At 41.6% G+C, this 19383-nt stretch overlaps 1 protein-coding gene across 1 annotated transcript in view; it reads right to left on the bottom strand.

Moving 5' to 3' along the window:
- Tmem117 (transmembrane protein 117) overlaps positions 1-464 on the bottom strand; it is a 350457-nt gene extending 349993 nt beyond the window's left edge. Inside the window, exon 1 of the mRNA XM_090355491.1 lies at positions 400-464. The gene's annotated coding sequence lies outside the window, so the exon portion shown is untranslated. The remainder of the gene's footprint in view (positions 1-399) is intronic.
- Between the last annotated feature and the right edge of the window lie 18919 nt (positions 465-19383).

Here is a 19383-nt window from a genome sequence, read left to right as displayed (position 1 = left end):
CTCCTCTCCCCGGCCTCCCCGACCGCTCGCTCGCCGACGCCCGGGCCCACCACCTGCCCGGCCTGCCCCGGCCCGGCCTCCGCAGAGCCGCCGCTGCAGGCCCGGGCGACCCGGGCACTGGGGCAAGGGGAGCGGACGGGCGGCGAGCGGGGGTCGGGGTTCAGCCCCCGGTGTCCGCAGCCCGGGGTCCCCGGCCTCCTGCGCAATGCGCGGAGTTCGGCACCCACCACCCTTCGGGGAGCAGGAAGATCTCCCAGCCAGGGTCCTCCGAGGTCGGCAAACTTCCCACCGCAGCCTCTCCGGGGGCCACCGGGCGTCCCCCCTGCCCGGGGGTCCTGGGGAGGGGTCTGGAGGGGGGGCGGAGGGGAGAAGGAGCGCACAGAGGAGTCTTATACTTACTTTCAAGCTTGTCTGCCTGTCTGTCTGCCTGCCTCTCTGCCTCTCCCCCTCTCTCACGGGCTCTCTCTCTCTCACACACACATACACACCTACACAAACACACTCACACAAGCACGTTCACCAACATGCTGGGGCACTTAACATACAGAATTAAAGAATTGCCCAGATGTGATACATAGGTAAACACACACAGCACTCATCCAGCTGTTTAACCCTTGGGAAGCCTTGAAGGCTTGTTATTCTGTAGTGCTGACATGATTCTCTCCAGCTCTCCTCAGGGAAAACTTGGACTGCTGTTCATGAGCTCTTTGCTTCCTGATGTGACTTCATTGCTGTCATATATATATATACATATATATATACACATATATAATTGTATTATAGTATTATAGTGTATTATTGTATTGTAGTATACTGTATACTACATATATTATATAAAATTGTGTAATCAATGTATAATATATACAATTATCTAAGTGAGTGAATGTATGTTGTATATAGTATGAATACTATATACAGTAATATAATTGTATATATAATATATAGTATATAATATACATGCAGTATATAGTCTACATGTGTATATGCAGTATATGCAATTGTATACATTATATATGTAATCTAATGTAATCATCGTTTATAATCATATATACAACTATATCTACAATTGTATATAATGTATGCATGTACACACGGTATAATTTTATTATATGTAATTGAATATATGATTACATAGATAATTGAATTGTGTGTCTATATATAACTATCTGTATAATAAATACTTGTATATATCATATATAGTGTATATAATATATGTAATTGTATACATAATTACCTATGTTGTTCCAACAGCAACTGCTATGGGTGTACCAGTTGACTGCAATATGTTGAAAACTGCTGTCCGCCACGTTGATGTTTCATGGATAGTCTGTGCTTATGGGAATGATCATTATTATCCGCTGAAATGGCAAAGGGAGTAATTCTTATAGGCCAACAGTGGCAAATTAGTGAAGGAACATTATCCCTTTCCTGGGATAATGATTCAAAAGTGAGTTGAATCCTAGTGCCAGTGACTCACCTCTGGAATCCTAGCTTCCAAGGAGGCTGAGATCTGAGGATTGAGGCTCACGGCCAACCCAGAAGTCCATGAGACTCTGTGTTCACTTCGCCAGGAAAAAGCTGGAAGTAGATCTGTGGCTCAAGTGATAAAACATCAGTCTTGAGTGGAAATGCTAGGCAAGCATATGAGACCCTGAGTACAAATGCCAGTACTAGCACAAAAAGGAAGGAAGAAGAGAAGGAAAGAAGGAGGGAGAGAGGAAGAGAGGGAGGGAAGGAAGGGAGGGAGGGGGAAGGGCTGAGGAAGGGAGGAAAGGAAAGGAAAGAAAGAAAGAAAGAGAGAGAGAAAAAGGAAGGGAGGGAGGGAGGGAGGGAGGGAAGGAGGAAGATTTGAGAAGTAACAAAAAGGTAAGATGTCTGCAGATCTTGAGATGGAATGAAGAAGAGCAGTCCCAAGTTCTAGCTTTTTGGTGGATCATTGGATATGAGTTTCATGGACTTTCCTGTCCAGGGTGGCTTTAAACTGTGATTCTCACATCTCTACTTCCTGAGTAACTCGGATTATTCTGTATTCTGCAAAAAAAAAAAAAGATCAATATGCATTTCAATGATTCGTGGAAACTCTGCTGATGATCAAATTGTATCCTAATTGATCCTTTTAAAGCAAGGGTAAAGCATAGCTGGAAGCATCCGTCCCCAGTCGTAATTCAACCAAGGGACATTTTGGTCAGTGATTTGATGGACTGCACACAAATCTATCTGTAACCTCCAATAAGTCAATTGGGCTGAAATTGCCAGCTCTGGATAAACAGCATAATTTCCTTCTTGGCAAGGAGACAAGAGTAGAAATGTGAACACAAGCCATAATTATCTTATGATAGATGAAGGGATCATTCCTTCACAGGCCTACCTTCAAAGATCCGTTCTCACCGAGCCCCTTACAATCTGCTGTATTTTAGACCCCGTGTCCTGAATTGTGCTTGTGAAGATTCTTGGCTCACAGCAACTGCTTGGAAAACAAGAGCCTGCACTGTGGAATTCTTTGTATGTCAGTACACAGATGATATTTAGGAAATTACCTTCTGTGTACATGAGTACTAGCTGCCTTGCAAGTTGTTAAGAGGTATTAACATTTGGTCTGATACTTATCAGGTTGTCCATACATGAGGGCTGGAAGAACAGTTCCCTGAGTTCAAGCCTCATTACTACATATTGTCCATTGATGGTATTTATTATTATGAGAACTAGTCCTCTCTCTCTCTCTCTCTCTCTCTCTCTCTCTCTCTCTCTCTCTCTCTCTCTCTCTCTCTCTCTCTCTTTCTCTCTCTCTCTCTTCTTTCTGTACCAGGGCTTGAATGCATGGCCTAGGTGCTCTACTACTCAAGCCACAGCTGTGCTTTTGGCTGTTTGGTGGTTAACTGGACATAAGAGTCTTCCAGACTTTTCTGCTTGGGCTGGCATCAAACCATGATCCTTAGATCTCACTCTCCTGAGGAGCAAAGGTTACAGGCATTGAGATGACAGCATCAGGAGCACTTTCCCTTCTTTCCCTGCTAGAACTTTCTCGTCTACCTCAACAGTCATCACTGGATGCTGAGATCCTGACAGCCAACTGGTGCTATCCTTCCAGGGTGAGGTGCTTGCCTAGGATGATCTCATCTGTAGAAAGAGGACTGTTGCTTCGTGTGTGTGCAGGTACTGGGTCAAATGGAGTGAAAAGTCTCATGGACTTTACCTGGGCTCTTCCAATTGGAACCTCAGATCTCAGCCTCTTAAGGGGCTAGGATTACAAGCGTGAGCCGCCCACACCCAGTGCTTGGCATCCCTCTTTTCTTTCCATTTAGGAATACAGATGGGAGCCACGGGCTCCACTGAGTCTATCTGTGAAGTTAGGAACACTTGAAAGCTACTATATTTTTATGTTCCCTCAAATTAAATTTATTTTCGATTTTGGGCTAAATCTTATTAAGCTAGTCTGTGTGAAGGCTGTTGGAAACAGATTTATATGGCGAACAGATCATTTATTTCAGAAGAAACCAAACTAGGAAAAAGGGGAAAGTCAGCTCAAAACTTCCCACATGCTATTTAAAAGCAGCAGTCCTAAGCTGGGCACTGGTGGCTCACACCTGGAATCCTAACTACTGAGGAAGCTGAGATCCGAGGATCCTGATTCAAAGCCAGCCAGGACAGGAAAATCTGTGAGGCTCTGATCTCCAATTAACTACCAAGTGGAGCTGTGGCTCAAGTGGTAGGGTGCTAGGCTTGAGCCAAAGAAGCCCAGGGATAGCACCCAGTCCTTGAATTCAAGCCCCCAAAATGGCACAAGACAAACACATCTGTGGTATGTCCATTGATGATTGCTTTGTTCAAGTACTATCCTAGATGTAAGCAGATACAGAAAATATCAGCACAGACAAAAATCCCAAAATCATGTGACTCCACTGAGATGGCGACACAGCCCAAAATTAGACCTACAGACAAAAACTGAAGATTTGTATGTATCTCCAACTTTCTCTGTGCTCTAATCCTTTGAAAATCACTTCATCATTTAGCTCTTCTTCCACTTCTGGCTTCTTGGTGGTGAATTGGAGGTAAGAGTCTCATTGATTTTTCTGCCTGCACAGGCTCAGCCTCTTGAGTAGCTTGGATAACAGACATGAGCCAGAGGTGCCTGGCAAGACCTCACTCTCTAAGGAAATTGGAAGAGACAAATTCTAAATTCCCTTTCACCTCTTACACATTATTGTTTCAGGGTAGCAGCAAGTTGAGTGACAACAGTTAAAGGGACTTAGTAAATATGATTGTGGATAGCCACAAATAGCCCTGGAATCCTAAGGTAGAAGACAATAGCATAGACTGGGAGGGTCCCTGTGGAGGGGGTCTCCCTTTGGAAATAAGATAATACTGTGTGTTTTCAAGCAGAAGTCTTGACTGACAGTGACAAGATTGGGGAACAGATCTAGCCTCGGGGGATATGGAACTGCCAAAAAATAAATAGATAAAATAAAACTGACACAGAATTCAGTAGATCCAAGAAAAGATAGAATTAATTCGTGCAAAAATAAGAAGGCCTGGTCCACTGCAAACCTCAATAAATAAAGCAGCTGTTATGATTGGGTTGTTAGTCAAACTAGAACGACTGGGTAGGCATGACAAGGTGTAGAGATGAGAGTAGATACTCTGTTGCTGTCATACACCAAGTATCCCGAGTGCAAATCCTATCACTGAATCTCAAGTGCAGAATTGCCTTAGGCGACTCAACTGATGGCTCTTTTCAACAACAGGAATGGAAAGCCTGTGTTTGGGTTTTAAAGGAAAAGATGCATTTGGATGCAGACAATAGCAAGTTCAAGGTAGATTGGGTGATTTCTAGCAGGCAATTGGATATACAGATCTGGAACTCAGGCAAAGCAACCAGGACTAAAATAAGAGATGTGCCAGCCAACTGCATTCATTATGAGTCAGTGTTTCTCCAAGTGTGGTCTCCACACCATCTGTGTTACAGTAAACTAAGGTGGTGTTAAGGAGAAAAAAATTCCAGAATCCCACCTACTAAATCACAAGCTCTTCAGGCAAAATGTAGTCATCTTTATTTTAATGACAAGGTGATTCCTTATGCACATTAACATTGGAGACTGAAGCTGGATGCTGGTGGCTCATGCCTGGAATCCTAGCTGCTCAGGAGTCTGAGATCTGAGGATCATAAAGTAAAACCAGCTTAGGGGAAAAAAAAATCTGTGAGAGTCTTGATGTAATTCATGGGCAAAAAGCCAGAAATGGAGCTGTGGCTCAAGTGGTAGAACACCAGCCTTGAGCGAAATGGGTAAGGAAGAAGCATAAGGCCTCATGTTCAAGCCATTATTCATACTAGTACACACAAAGAGAGAGAGAGAGAAGAATGAATGAAAGAAACAATGAATGACTAAATAAATGTTGGAGGTAGAAAGAATTATGGGTATTCCAGGCTCCAGATAAAATCTGTGACTTAGGGGCCGGGAGTTTGGCCTAGTGTAACATGTTTGCCTAGCATGGACAGAGACCTGGGTACTACATATATAGAAAAAGCCCGAAGTGGTGCTGTGGCTCAAGTGGTAGAGTTCCAGCCTTGAGAAAATCCAAGGAAAGTGCTTACGCCTTGAGTTCAAGCCCCAGGACTGGCAAAAAAAAAAAAAAGTCTGTGACTTAGATTCACAATTCAGCAAGCAGAATTTGAGAAGTTTGCTTCAAGTCATGGTTTCTTTTGTGCCTTTTCTGTTTCCCTTCCATCACAGAAATTAGTAACAGACAGATTATTCCCTTTTTTGTTTGCATGTTTGATTTTTGTTGTTTTGCTTTGTGTTGTCCGGGTAGTAAGATTTGAATTCAAGGCCTGGGATTTTGTGTTGAAGGCTAGTGTTCTACTACATGAGCCACATCTCCATTTCCAGCTTTTAGGCTCGCAGACTCAAAGATTCTTGCTTAGTTTTGTCCACTCAAGTCTGATATTTTACCTCTTGAGTCACACCTCCACTTTTGAATTTGGTTGGTTAAGTAAAGATAAGAATCTCATGCCAGGTGACCTGTGGTTCTGGCCTGTAATACTAGCTATTCGGGAGGCCGAGATCTGAGGATCACAGTCCCAATCCAGCCTGGGCACTAAAGTCCATGAGACTCATCTCCAATTAACCACCTGAAAACCAGAAGTGGCATTGTGGCTCAGTGTGGCAGAGTGCTAGCCTTGAGCTGAAAAGCTCAGGGGCAGTGCCCAGAGTTCAAGCCCCATGACTGACCAAAAAAAGAATCTCATAGATAACTGCTATCCTCCCAACTAAAGAAGATTCTAGATGTGAACCACTGGGGCCTGGCTAAGATTAGATTCTTTTTTTTTCAGTAATTTTTATTGTCTTTAAGTAGTTATACAAAGGACTTACTGTTTAAGAAAGCAATTTATGAATACAATATATCTTCATAGATGCCACTCCTTTCAACGTTCTCAACCATCCCTTCCCAACCCAACCTCTTCCCAATGTTCAATTTTTGAATTCTAAACTGCATTCTCCCCCCTTCTCCTCTTCACTTCTCTACTCCTCTCCCTTTCACCCCATCCCACCCCTTTCAAGTACCACCTTCCTCATGTTTTATTTTGCTGAACCTTGACTTTGCTTTTCTAAGGAATTACATTGAGTTCTTCCTTGACTCTGTCATACTACAGTTAAAACATTTGTATACACTTTCATACCACCCAATGCATTTACTTATAAGTTTATATAAGCTTAGATTCTTTTTCCATACCAAAGGCAACAAATGCAGCTTTTTTATGGAGTTCACCATCAGCCTCCAGTGAAGTTCCATGCTTTAAGGACATGTATTTCAATTTACCACCTAGCCGTCAGGATAATAAAGGAAATCAGTGCTTTTGGCTGACATACCCCTTCTGAAATATCATAAGGGGAAACACAATACTGCTAGAGAAACAAGATCAGGAAAGTTCATCTTACAGTGGAGATGGTCACCAATCAAGCTTTAGAATTAAAAATCAGAAAAACCTACCATAAAACCCCAGCCTCGGTTACAGGTGGAGGCTTCTCATCTTTATTCCCCTTCTTTAAGAGCAAGAAAGCAAGTGAAAGCTTGTCCTAGTGTGCTAGCCTAAATGACTCCACAGAAAGTAGATTATTAGATCCAAAATCAAATATTCCCCATCCCCTATATATGTAATGACTTCGTAATCTCACTGTAAATTTGCGCATCTTCTTCCTGTCAGTGTGTCTTTAGTTTCTGCCTCATCTTGTCTTCTTAATTTATAGAACGTATTAGAGAGAATTATAGAAAACACATTTGATTTGCTAAAGTAATGAGGCACTGAGAGGAGTTTCTTCTTGAAAGAACAAATGTTAAAAAGGAAACAGAAAGCTAGGTTTGGTGGCTCATGCTTGTAATCCTAGCTACTCAGGAGGCTGAATTCTGAACATCATAGTTCAAAGCCATCCTTGGCAAGAGAGTGCATGAGACTCTTGGCTCCAATCACTACTCCCCCACCCTAAAGAGAGAGAGAGAGAGAGAGAGAGAGAGAGAGAGAGAGAGAGAGAGAGAGAGAGAGAGAGAGAGAGAGAGAGAGAGAGAGAGAGACAGAGACAGAGAGAGAGACAGAGACAGAGACAGAGACAGACAGGGAGAGAGACAGACAGAGAGAGACAGAGAGACAGAGAGACAGAGACAGATAGACAGACAGAGAGAAAGAGAGAGAGAGACAGAGACAGAGACAGAGAGAGACAGAAAGTTAGAAACAAAATATGAAGGTAGTTGATTTCCCTAAAAGGTCATTGATGTGATGATTTCTATTCCATTAAACTGCTAGGACTAAGAAAACATACAAGATTTAAAAGAAAGAAAATAGACAAAGATAGTGAAGATAGTGGCGATGCGGCTATGGTTCCAGGTTCCTTACAATGGGTTTTTAAAAGCTCATTTTCCCAGGAATGGAATGCAAGAGGTGTCAGCACTTATATTTATGTACTTTCAATTTCCCACAAGAAATTTTAATATTCACTCAGACACTTAGGACTAATCACACATAAATGGGTAGAAGTGAAAAGCTATTTGCAAAAACGTTACCTGCATTTTTTTTTTTTTTTGGTGGGTTATGGGGCTTGAACTCTGGGCCTGAGTGCTGTCACTGAGCTCTTCAGCCCAAGACTACCACCCTACCCCTTGAACCACAACCCCACTTCCTGCTTTCTAGTGATTAATTGGAGATTAGAGTCTCATGTTCTTTAATGCCTGGGCTGGCTTTGAACAGTGATCCTCAGATCTCAGCCTCCTGAGTAGCTAGGATGCAGGCGTGAGCCACCAAGCCCGGCTGTTACCTGCAAATTTTAAAGTGTGAATGGCTGGGGGAGGGGGAGGTTCAAAGTCCTGTTTTAAAAATTATCAGCCAGGCACCAGTGGCTCACACCTATAATCCTAGCTACTCAGGAGGCTGAGATCTGAGGATCACAGTTCAAATGCAGTCTGAGCACAAAAGTCCATGAGACTCTTATCTCCAGTTAAGTACCAGAAAATTGGAAGTGGCACTGTGACTCAAGTGGTAGAGTGCTAGCCTTGAGCTGAAGAGCTCGGGGACAGTGCCCAGGCCCAGAATTCAAGCCCCACAACGAATAATAATAATAATAATAATAACAACAACAACAACAACACTATGAATGCTCACTTTACATTCAAACCAGTTCATCAGAAAGCCATCCTTGAGCCAGGCACTGGTAACTCATATATGTAATCCTAGCTACTCAGGAGGCTGAGATCTAAGGATTGAGTTTTGAAGCCAGCCTGGACAGGAAAGTCCACATGCCACTCATCACCTATTAAACCTGGGAAAGGCCAGAAGCAGAGGTGTGACTCAAGTAGTAGAGCACTAACACTGAGCAAAAAAAGTTCAGGGAGAGTGCTCAGTCCCTGAGTTCAGACCCCAGTGCCAGCATGCACACACACACACACACACACACACACACACACACACACACACACACACAAATTGGAATTAAAAAAGACATCCTTGGAGAAAGAAGCCTTCTGTCCCATATTTTGTTTGGTTTTATTTTTGTTTTCCTTTCTCTTTTTGAATATTTTTTGAATCTTTATGTAGCTGTACAAGGAGTTTCCATTCACTGAAAAAGTTTCTAGATATCATACATCATGACCAATGTCAGTCCTTTCAACATTCTCACCCACCCCTCCCGTCCCACCCCTTCCCTTATTTATCCTAATTTTAGGTTGTGTTGATGGGGTTTTTTTTTTGCAGTTTAACAAAGCAATTTATGTGCATCCCATATTTTTGTTAAATAAGTGTGCATATATACAAATATAGTAACTAAATGCACATTTTCTTTTCTTTTTGTGTCAGTACTGGGGCTTGAACTTGGAACCTTGTACGCTTACCTGACTTTTCAAGTCTGGCACTTTTACCACTTCAGCCAGTTCCAGCTTTCCGATGGTTAGTTGGAGTTAAGAGTTGCAGGTTTGGGTGGCTCCCTGGTTCAAACCATGATCCTTAGATATCAACCTCTTGATTAGCTAGGACTATAGGCAAAAGCTACCACTGTTGCCCAGCTAAGTATACATTTTCAAGTAGGATCAGTCAGAAGTCTGTAGATATGTAGCCTTTTCTTATTTTTGTATTTTTTTCCAGTCCTGGGCCTTGAACTCAGGGCCTGGGCACTGTCCTTGGGTTTTCCTCAGCACCACCAGAGGTTTTTTTCTATGTATGTGGTACCAAGGAATTGAACACGGGTCTTGGTGCATGCTAGGCAAGCACTCTACCAGTAGGCTAAACTCCTGGCCCCTGTTTTTGTATTTTAAAAAATAGGATCTTCATTCATGAGACAAACTGAAATATAGCTATAAATTTAGTTCACAAAACTAATGTCTCCAAAGGATAAAGCTCTTTTATAACAAATATCAGTGTATTTATGCAAGTAGAGAATGGTGAAAGGAATTACTAATTCTGAGCTTAGAAGAGGATTACATTGTTGTTTTCCTTCATTGATGCTAAGTTGAATCAGCTAATTTAATTTATCTTTTTAAAAATACTGTAGGATAGGGCCGGGAGTTTGGCCCTATCCTACAGTAGAATGCTTGCCTAGCATGCACCAAGACCGGTGTTCAATTCCTTGGTACCACATACATAGAAAAAAAGCTGGAACTGGTTCTGAATCTCAAGTGGTAGAGCTCTAGCCTTGAGAAAGCCCAAGGACAATGCTCAGGCCCTGAGCTCAAGCCCAGGACTGGCAAAAAAAAATAATACTGTAGGATAATTGGGCTCATATGCTAACATAATGATCTCATAAATAAAAGATATGAGGTTTCTTGTCAGTTGACTCTAAAATATTTAAATAATTTCCACTGCTTTCAGTAGTGGAAGGGTTTCCTGACTCTTGAGTTTAACTCTAAACTTTTTTCAGTTATATATGGCTATGAATTCAAATTTTGCTTTAGTCAGCTGGGTGCTAGTGCTAATAACCCTAGCTATTCAGGAGATGGAGATCTGAAAACCATGGTTCAAATCCAGCCCAGATAAAAATCATGAGATTCTTACCTCCAAGTAATGAGCCAATAAGTAAAAATACCAGAAAAAAAAGCTTGGCTTTTTGCTCAAGGTGGCACTCTTAAGCCATATCTACAATTTACATAATTTAATTCAATTATACCTTCTGTTAACTAGTTGTACAGAAATATCCCCCCTCCCCCTCACACCCTCCTCTACACCCACATAGGTCCTGAGGTCCTGCCTTGAACTCTGTCCCTGAGCTGCTTTTACTCAAGGCTAGCACTCCACCACTTGAGCAACTGCTCCACTTCAGACTTCTTCTTTTTCTGGGGTTTAATTGGAGATAAGAGTCTCACAGAGTTTCCTGCCCCAACTGGCTTTGAACCATGATCCTCAGATTTTAGTCTCTTGAATAGGATTATAGGTATGAGCCACCAGTGCCTGGCTTAAAGTTTGTTCAATGTCACCCCTTCTACCCTTCTTTCCTGCTCCTTATTTAAAATTCTTAATAGGCTTGTGTGAAATTTAAGTCAGACCATTTTTGTATAGAATTATTGAATATCTGATGTCAGAAAAATAATAAATTCTTGGCTCTCATTGTGGTTCGAACATCAGGCAGCTTATCTGCAGTAACTTCAACAATATTATGGCTTGATTATGCAGTAGCTCTTCCACAAAAGGCTCATGGTCCCTAGCTGGTGGTACTAGGAATCAGGAAAATGCTAGCTTCACAATGGGTTAATTCATACTGAATTGGAAATTGTGCAATGGTGCCAAGATAGTTCATGCCTGTAATCCTTGCTATTCAACTGGCTGACATGTGAGGATTCAAGTTCAAAGCCAACCCAGACAAGATAGTCTGAGTCTTGTTTTCTACAATTAATCAGCCAAAAAGCCAGAATTGGAGCTTTGGCTTAAGAAGTAGAGGGCTAGCCTTGAACAAGAAGCTCATGGACAGTGCCCAGGCCCTGAGTTCTAGCCCCAAGACTGGCACACACACACAAAAAAAATAAAAATAAAAGAGGTGGGGCCTGGATGGAGATAGTGGTCACTGGTGAAGTAACTGAAGAATATCAGTAAGCTTTCCTTTGTTCAGTCAATTCTGTGCAGCTTTTTCACTTGTAAATACTGTTTATATATTAATATAAACATACAATATATGAATAACATATTAATCAGTACTTTGTAAGCAATACTAACTAGAATTGAACTGTGAACTGAAAATATACAGATATTTGATGTTTTCTTCCAATTTTGGTTGGCCAGTCTCCTTTCACCAAAGCATTTTACATTCAGTTTTGACAAAAAAAGAAACACAAAAACTAATTTTTGAAAATCCAAAGAAATTTCAAGCCAGGCATAGATAGCTCATGCTTATAATCCTAGCTATTCAGGTGGCAGAGATTTGAGGATCACAATTTGAAGCTATCCCTGTCAGAAAGGTCCCTGAGCTTCTTATTTCCAATTAACGAGCATGAAGTTAGATGTGGAGGTGTACACGTGGCCTACAAGTGGTAGAGTAACGTATTGAGTGAAATGCCAAGCGAGAGCACAGTGGCCCTGAGTTCAAAAAATAAATAAATAGAATCCATAAACATTTGAATGGCATAACCCAAATTTTGGTGACAAAAACAATGAAGAATATACTATGATTTCCACTTTCATACTGTCTCTCTGTGTTCTACAGAGCCAGATCTCTGGTCTCTTTATTTCATCATCGTCTTCTGGGTTGGGCTGGCTTTTTGTTTGCTTGTTTTGCAGTGTATGCAAGGGAAGCAGAAAGATGATTGTCCAGCCAGCACTTCTTGCCATTGAGCATGTGTGAAAGGATTGCCCTTTGGTTTCTGTTGATTGCAGCAGTTTTCACAGTTTGTTACTGTTGATGGCTTTGAGCCCTCCTCTTATATGCGATCTGACACTCTGACCTACTTTTTTTTCTTCCCGACCTGCAGCGGCTGTGTCCTGGCATTTCTTAGCCAGGTTGCCTCATTTGGAAACGTGTATCCTTATAACACCCCTCCTCTGTCTTCAGTTCCTTGGACAGCTGATACTGAGGTATTCTGTGGTCACAAGTGAGACAACTGGCATAGAGGAGAGGCAGGATAATGTTGTCCCTGGCTCCCTAAATATCTCTGAACAGCCACAGATTTCATACATTTCATTGTTAAAGCCTTACCAATTTATATCTAAAGCAACAGAAGCAAAGGTCCTCATTAAAATAAAAACAGATGGGAGAAGGCAAGGAAAATAGAATAGTAGATACTGTCTATTTAACATCAAAGTTGAGTTCCCTACTGTATAAAATTGTAGGGGTGTGTATTGTTTGTTTGGTTTTGTTTTTATGCCATTACTGGGGCTTGAATTCAGGGCTTAGACACTGTACCTTAGCTTTAGGGCTTAAGCCTCCTAGCACTCTACCTCTTGAGCCACAGCTCCACTTCTGGCTTTTTGCTGATTAATTGGATATAATAGTCCCAGGGATTTTCCTGTATGGGCTGGCTTTGAACCATAATCCTTAGATCTCAGCCCTTGAGTAGCTAGAATAATAGGGGTGAGCCACCAGGACCTAGCTAAAGGTATCCTTAAAGCTCATATGCTCCTGCAAAAATTCTTTATTGACACCATTTTGTAAATAAGGAATTGGAGACTCCTAGAATGACTGGATCATTTTTATCCTGGGTGACACATCTTGCAACTGACATGGTGAGATTTAAACTTAAGCATGCTGGGTTTCAAAGCTTATGGTCCCTACACGAAACATTGCTAATGACACCTCGACACCTGGAGTGGCACAAGACCTGGGGTGGCATAAGACCTGAGGTGGCACAATGAAAGTTTGATGAGTCAGTGAACAGGTACCTTGCTGTGAATTACTTTAACAGATTGGCTTTCGAGTTACCTGGCAGGGTTGCTGAACTAGTGAACCCTTGATGGCTGGGTTAGCAGGAAAGAAAAGTGGAGTCCCAAACAGATCACTCAGCACCGAGGTCAATCTAGAGGAGACACAATTCAAAGAAACCAAGAAGATGAAAATATCACAAAAATGCTATGAAATAATATGATGTGAGAAGGACGGCAGGGAGGTGAATAGGAAGAAATAACTCAGTCAAGATGACAAAGGGTTGCTCAGAGTTGGTCCCTTCTTTTCCTCTTTTTACCTTTGTGTGTGTGTGTGTGTGTGTGTGTGTGTGTGTGTGTGTGTGTGTGTATGCTCGTATGTATGTGTGTGTGCTGATACTGGGGCTTGAACTCTGAGCCTGGATGCTGTCCATAGGTTTTTCAGTTCAAGGCTGGTATTCTACTAGTTGAGAAAGAGCTCCACTTCTAGCTTTTTGGTGGTTAATTGGAGATAAGAGTTTTGTGGAAAGCTGGGCACTGGTGTCTCATGCCTGTAATCCTAGCTACTCAGGAGACTGATACCTGAGGACCATGGATTAAAGCAGGAAAGTTTATGAGACTCTTACCTCCAATTAACCACCAGAAAATGGAAGCGATGCTGTGGCTCAAAATGGTAGAGCACTAGGCCTAGAGTTCAAGCCCCACAACCAAAAAAAAAAAAAAAAAAAAAAAAAAAAAAAGAGTTTCACAGCATTTCCTGCTCAGGCTGGCTGTGAACAACACACAAGCCTTAGATTTCAGCCTCCTGAGTAGCTAGGCTTACAGAGTATGAGCCACAAGTACCTGCCACTTCTGGCTTTTTGCTGTTTACTTGGAGATAAGACTCTCTTGGATTTATCTTCCCCTGGGGCTGACTTTGAACCTCAGGCCTCAGATCTCAACCTCCTGAGTAGAGGCTACAGGCCTCTGATACCTGGCACTACTCCCCCCTCCTATTTTTCATTCAGTGTCACACAACAAAGCAGTCATAGAAGTGAAATTAGACCCTCAAACTTTGAAGTCATACAGTGCAATTTAACCTGCTGGGAGCTGTATTTTCTCATGAATATTACCCATTATTTATTTCAAATGTTTTTCTCTTCCAGGCCTGAGCTCTAGAATAGAAAGAGCTGTATTTCATCTCCATTAGAAATATCTAAGACAGGCTGTAACAATAAGAATACACCTGAGAATTCACTGGGGACTTTGCCTCACTTGTCTCTTTCTCTTTCAGTAAGAAAGAAGAGTTTAGTGGAAAATATCAGGTCATTAACAGTGGAGAAATGGGAGAGAGAGAGAGAGAGAGGGAGAGAGAGAAAGAGAGACAGACAGACAGACAGACAGACAGACAGACAGAGACAGAGAGACAGAGACAGAGATAGAGACAGAGAGAGAGAGAGGGAGGGAGGGAGGGAGGGGGAGGGAAGGAGGGAGGGAGGGAGGGAGAGAGAGGAAGAAGAAGAAGAGAAGAGAGAGGAGAGAGGAGAGAGACAGAGAGAGACGGAGAAAGCGAGAAAGAGAGAAGAGATGAACATAAGGAGAAAGGGTAGGAGGGAGGGAAGAAGGGAAGGAAGGAAGGAAGGAAGGAAGGAAAGAGGGAGGGAGGGAGGGAAGGAAGGAAGGAAGGAAGGAAGGAAGGAAGGAAGGAAGGAAGGAAGGAAGGAAGGAAGGAAAAGCTATTGAGACAGAAGAAGGGGATGAGGTTAAAAACAAACAAAACAAAACAATCAACAAATGAAATCAAGTTTAAAGAGAATTGCAGTGTCAAGCTAGTGCCAGGGAACATGAGCTGGGACTTCACTGGAGCTAAGCTATTGTTCTGTAACAACAACAACAAAAAAGCCACTTCAGAAAGAAACAATAGCCAGTAAGTTAGAACTTTGAAATGAGCACCTTTAAAAAAAGTGTTTAATGAATCCTGGGAAATAAAGTGGACTGACCAGAATCATGTGATTTGCACTTGCCAAAGGGCCAGTGTGTGGATAAATAAAGTCTAAAGTTATCTCAGAGAAAAGAAAGAAAAAAAATCCACAGGTGAAGGGGGAAAGGGAAAATGAGGTCTGAAAACCACCAAGCGTCAGCTAGATGGCAGATCAGAGTATGGTTTTAAGGATACATGGGATAAACCACCGGGTTAGTGACTGGGGACCAAGGGCAGAATCTGTCTCTCTACAAGGTGAGAACAAGTGGAAATGTGGGCCCAGGGATCAATGTGGCAGTCCTCCCCTCCCTCTCTCCCTCCCCCTTCTCCCCTTCCTCTTCTTTCTGTGCTGATATTTGTGCTTGAACTCATGGCCTCGTGCTTTTGCTTGGTTCTTTTGTGCAAATTTGGCATTCTACCACTTAAGCCACACCTTCATTTCTGGCCTTTTGCTGGTTAATTGAAGATAAGAATTTCATGGACTTTTATGGCTGGACTGGCCTTGAACCACTATCCTCGTATCTCAGACTCCTGAGTAGCTAACATGAGAAGTCTGGACTACCATTGCCTGGCAGATGCTGCTTCTACATGAGCAACTCAAGCCCAGTCTAATTGAGCATCAGAGTTAACTGGTATAAAAAGTGCATCAGAATTGTCAAGTAAAAATGGCTAGAGAGAGACCAGGAGAGAGAAACGAGAAGTTCCAGGAAGTATTTGATTAACTTGTGAATGTAAAATAAGTCTTAAGCTAGACATGAGACTTCTTTCTTCAATATTACCTAAAAATGACCCGGACTTTCCTCTGGATGTAGTAAATCTAAGATGCACATGGATTGTAGAATCTGCAAGAGAAGAGAAAGTAAATAAGAAAAGGCAACACAATTCTTGCTCCTCAGGAGGCTGAGGTCTGAGGATTGTAGTTGTAAGCCAGTCCAAGCAGAAAAATCTGAGAGACTCAGATTATCTCCAGTTAACCAGTAAAAGGCCAGATATGGAGCTGTGGCTCAAGTGGTAACCTTGAGTACCAACTTTCTATACGTAGAAAGTTCTATAATATTTCAAAATCTACTAAGCCAGGCCCTGTGTTCAAGCCCCAGGACCTACACACACACACACACACACACACACACACACTTACTTTTTGCTTGGTCTCCCAAATAGACTGCAGACTGCAGTCCTAAATTCTTCTAACATGAAAATATTAGAGTCTGTTGTGAGTACAAAATAATAAAAGGACATTAAAATGGTGATGCTTTGAGCTGGGTCTCAACTAGAAGTAGAGCTCATGCTAGAAGTAGAGCTGTGATTCAAGTGGTAGAGTGCTAGCATTAAGCCAGAAAAGCTCAGGGACAATGCCCAGGCCCAGAGTTCAAGACCAAGGACCAGCAAAAAAAAAAAAAAAAAAAAAAAGCAGTCCTCCATTATATTCTATATAGGAGAGATTGTCTCTTACGTTCATTAGCATTCCTAGAAAAGACAAAGACAACCTATTGGATGTTCTGTATAGGGGCGAATATTCCTCTTAGCCATTTAAACGATCCTAGTCTACAGGAGATATCAGACATGATGTAGTTGCTAAAATACTTCTCCAAGTCAGAGTGAAAATCCCACTGAAAATTACACATTAAAACTCTGTTGCTGTGTACTTTCTTTCACTTGGATTTTTTTTTTTATCATTATCAGCAACTCCTTTGAACCAAAATGTTCTCTGGGTCTTTCATTGTATCATTTTTTATGATTCCTTCACTTGGGAAAGTCATAAAGAGAGATAATTTGCTTGAAACTGATCTTTTCACCCAAGCTGTTTGTTCTCTTTCTTTGGTGACTCATTGAGACAGCACAGAGCCCAACCAGAATGAAGGAATCTTCTGTTGAATTTTCTATTTTGCTAAAAGTTCAAGTAGTCCTGCCAGGGTTTTTCTGTTTATTGTCTATAATTTACATGCATATAATAAAAGTTAATGTTAGGATATGTGGCTTAATGCCACATTGATTATGCCACAGGTTATGTTTGCTTACTTGGGTTTTTCCTTTACACTGGGGCTTGACCCAGGATCTGGAGCTCTCCCTCAGTTTTTCCATTCAAGACTGGCACTCTACCACTTGAGCCACAGCTCTATTATTCAGCTTTTTGCTAGTTAATTGGAACCAGAACCATAACCCTCAGGTCTCATCTTCCTTATTGCAAGCTTAAATCACTGAGCTTTCTGTTTTACAAAATGATTATTTGGTGCTTTAAAGTCTATGGGTATGTGACCCAAGACTCCACAGTTAATAGTGATATTGTGGTTTTGTGAAGCTGTATAAGAAATCAACATTGGGGGCCAGGAGTTTGGCCTAGTGGTTAAAGTGCTTGCCTAGCATGCATGAAGACCCGGGTTCGATTCCTCGGTACCACATACATAGAAAAAAAAAGCCGGAAGTGGTGCTGTGGCTCAAGTGGTAGAGCTCTAGCCTTGAGAAAGTCCAAGGACAGTGCTCAGGCCCTGAGCTCAAGCCCATGACTGGCAAAAAAAAAAAAAAAAAAAAAAAAAAAAGAAATCAACATTGGATAATTGCTCTGATTGTTTAGAAATACAGTCTACCCTAATTTGCTTCTGGTTATTAAGAAACATTATTTGAATTATACTGTATTACAATGAATTGTGTTGAATGTCATGCTTAAAGCCCGGCACTATTTGGCATTTTGGTTGATTCCCAGTTAACTAGAAGACATATCAGTATTGATGTATGAAGCTCAGAGAGGGAAAATATCTTCGTTTACGGTCATATAACTTTTGGTGTTTAATCTTCCCATACTGGGATTTCTTCTGTAGAAATCCCTGAAACAAAGAATGCAATATTTGAGCATATAATCATTTCACAAGTTGTGGAAGAAATGGTTCTCTTCTAACAAGTTTTTAATTCAGAAAAAAAAGGAGATAAATGGATGATTTCTCATGAGGTTTTTGTTTACCTGTTTTGTGTATATTTATTTGCAAGGCTGGGTATCAATATACTTTATGGGGTGGAATGTTGTTGTTTTTGCTTGTTTTTGGTGCTGGTGCTGGGGCTTGAACACAGGGCATCATGCCTTTTCCTGGATTTTCTGCTCAAGGCTAGAACTCTATGACATAAGCCATACTTCTGTTTCTGGAGGTTTGCTTGTTAATTGGACTAAGAGTTTTGTGGATTTTTCTTCCTGGGCTAGTTTTGAACTGCACTTCCCCAAATCTCAGCCTCCAGAGTAACTAGGATTACAAGGGTGAACCACTGGTACCTGAGGCGATTGCCTTGCAACCATGGGTAAGGTGGTCCAGGTAAAGCAGCTAGCTTAGCCAGTGCTGATTTGACCCTTAAACCAAGCAGAGTCGATCATAAGCTTTGCCTGAGGAATTTGGAACTTGGACTTAGAAAAGGTTTTTAATCCTGCACATAGCTTGAGTAGTGACTGTCAAGACGGCCATATGTTGTTACCATTCTGACTAAATAGCAGAGAGGTTTCATGGTGGGAGGGGTGGGAAGATATCGAGAAATAGGGAAGAGAGAGCTGGAGGGAAAGAGGGAGGGAGAAAGCAAAAGAGATTGAGAGAGAGGTTGAGAGAAAATAGCGCTAATAGAGGAATTGAATGCATCAAGTTCCCAGAGATTCCACTATAATTCCATTTATAATATATCTTTTTTATTTGCATACATTTTCTTACGTTTTTTTTTCTGGGACTGGGTCTTGAACTTAAAGTCAGCTTCTACCACCTAAGCCATGCTTCCACTTCTTGCATATATTATCTTAAAATGGGTTGCATCTTAAAAACACTTGGTCTAGCCTTGAAAGCTGCTGACTCCTTGCCTGCCTCCATTTCCAAATCTCTCAAAATTAACACATAGAAATGTGATATTTCTTTCTACCTGCCAAAGAGTATTATGTGGGTGTTCAAATGTTTAATAACTAGAAGCAGAATGGTTGAGGGAAAAAAATGGAAATTATTTATAGTGACAGCAGAGCAGTGAAGCCAAGGCCTAGCTTTTAAGTCAAACTATTATACTGGCCAAAAAAGAAAAGAAAAGAAAAACCATGAAAACACCAAACAAAACCCCAAAAAGCATTTTCTGGAAGATGTGAGAATGG

The sequence above is a fragment of the Megascapheus bottae genome, chromosome 2, assembly GCF_031878675.1.
Source record: "Megascapheus bottae isolate mThoBot1 chromosome 2, mThoBot2.hap1, whole genome shotgun sequence".
NCBI lineage: Eukaryota > Metazoa > Chordata > Mammalia > Rodentia > Geomyidae > Megascapheus > Megascapheus bottae.
This window is presented reverse-complemented; position numbering and strand designations above follow the sequence as displayed.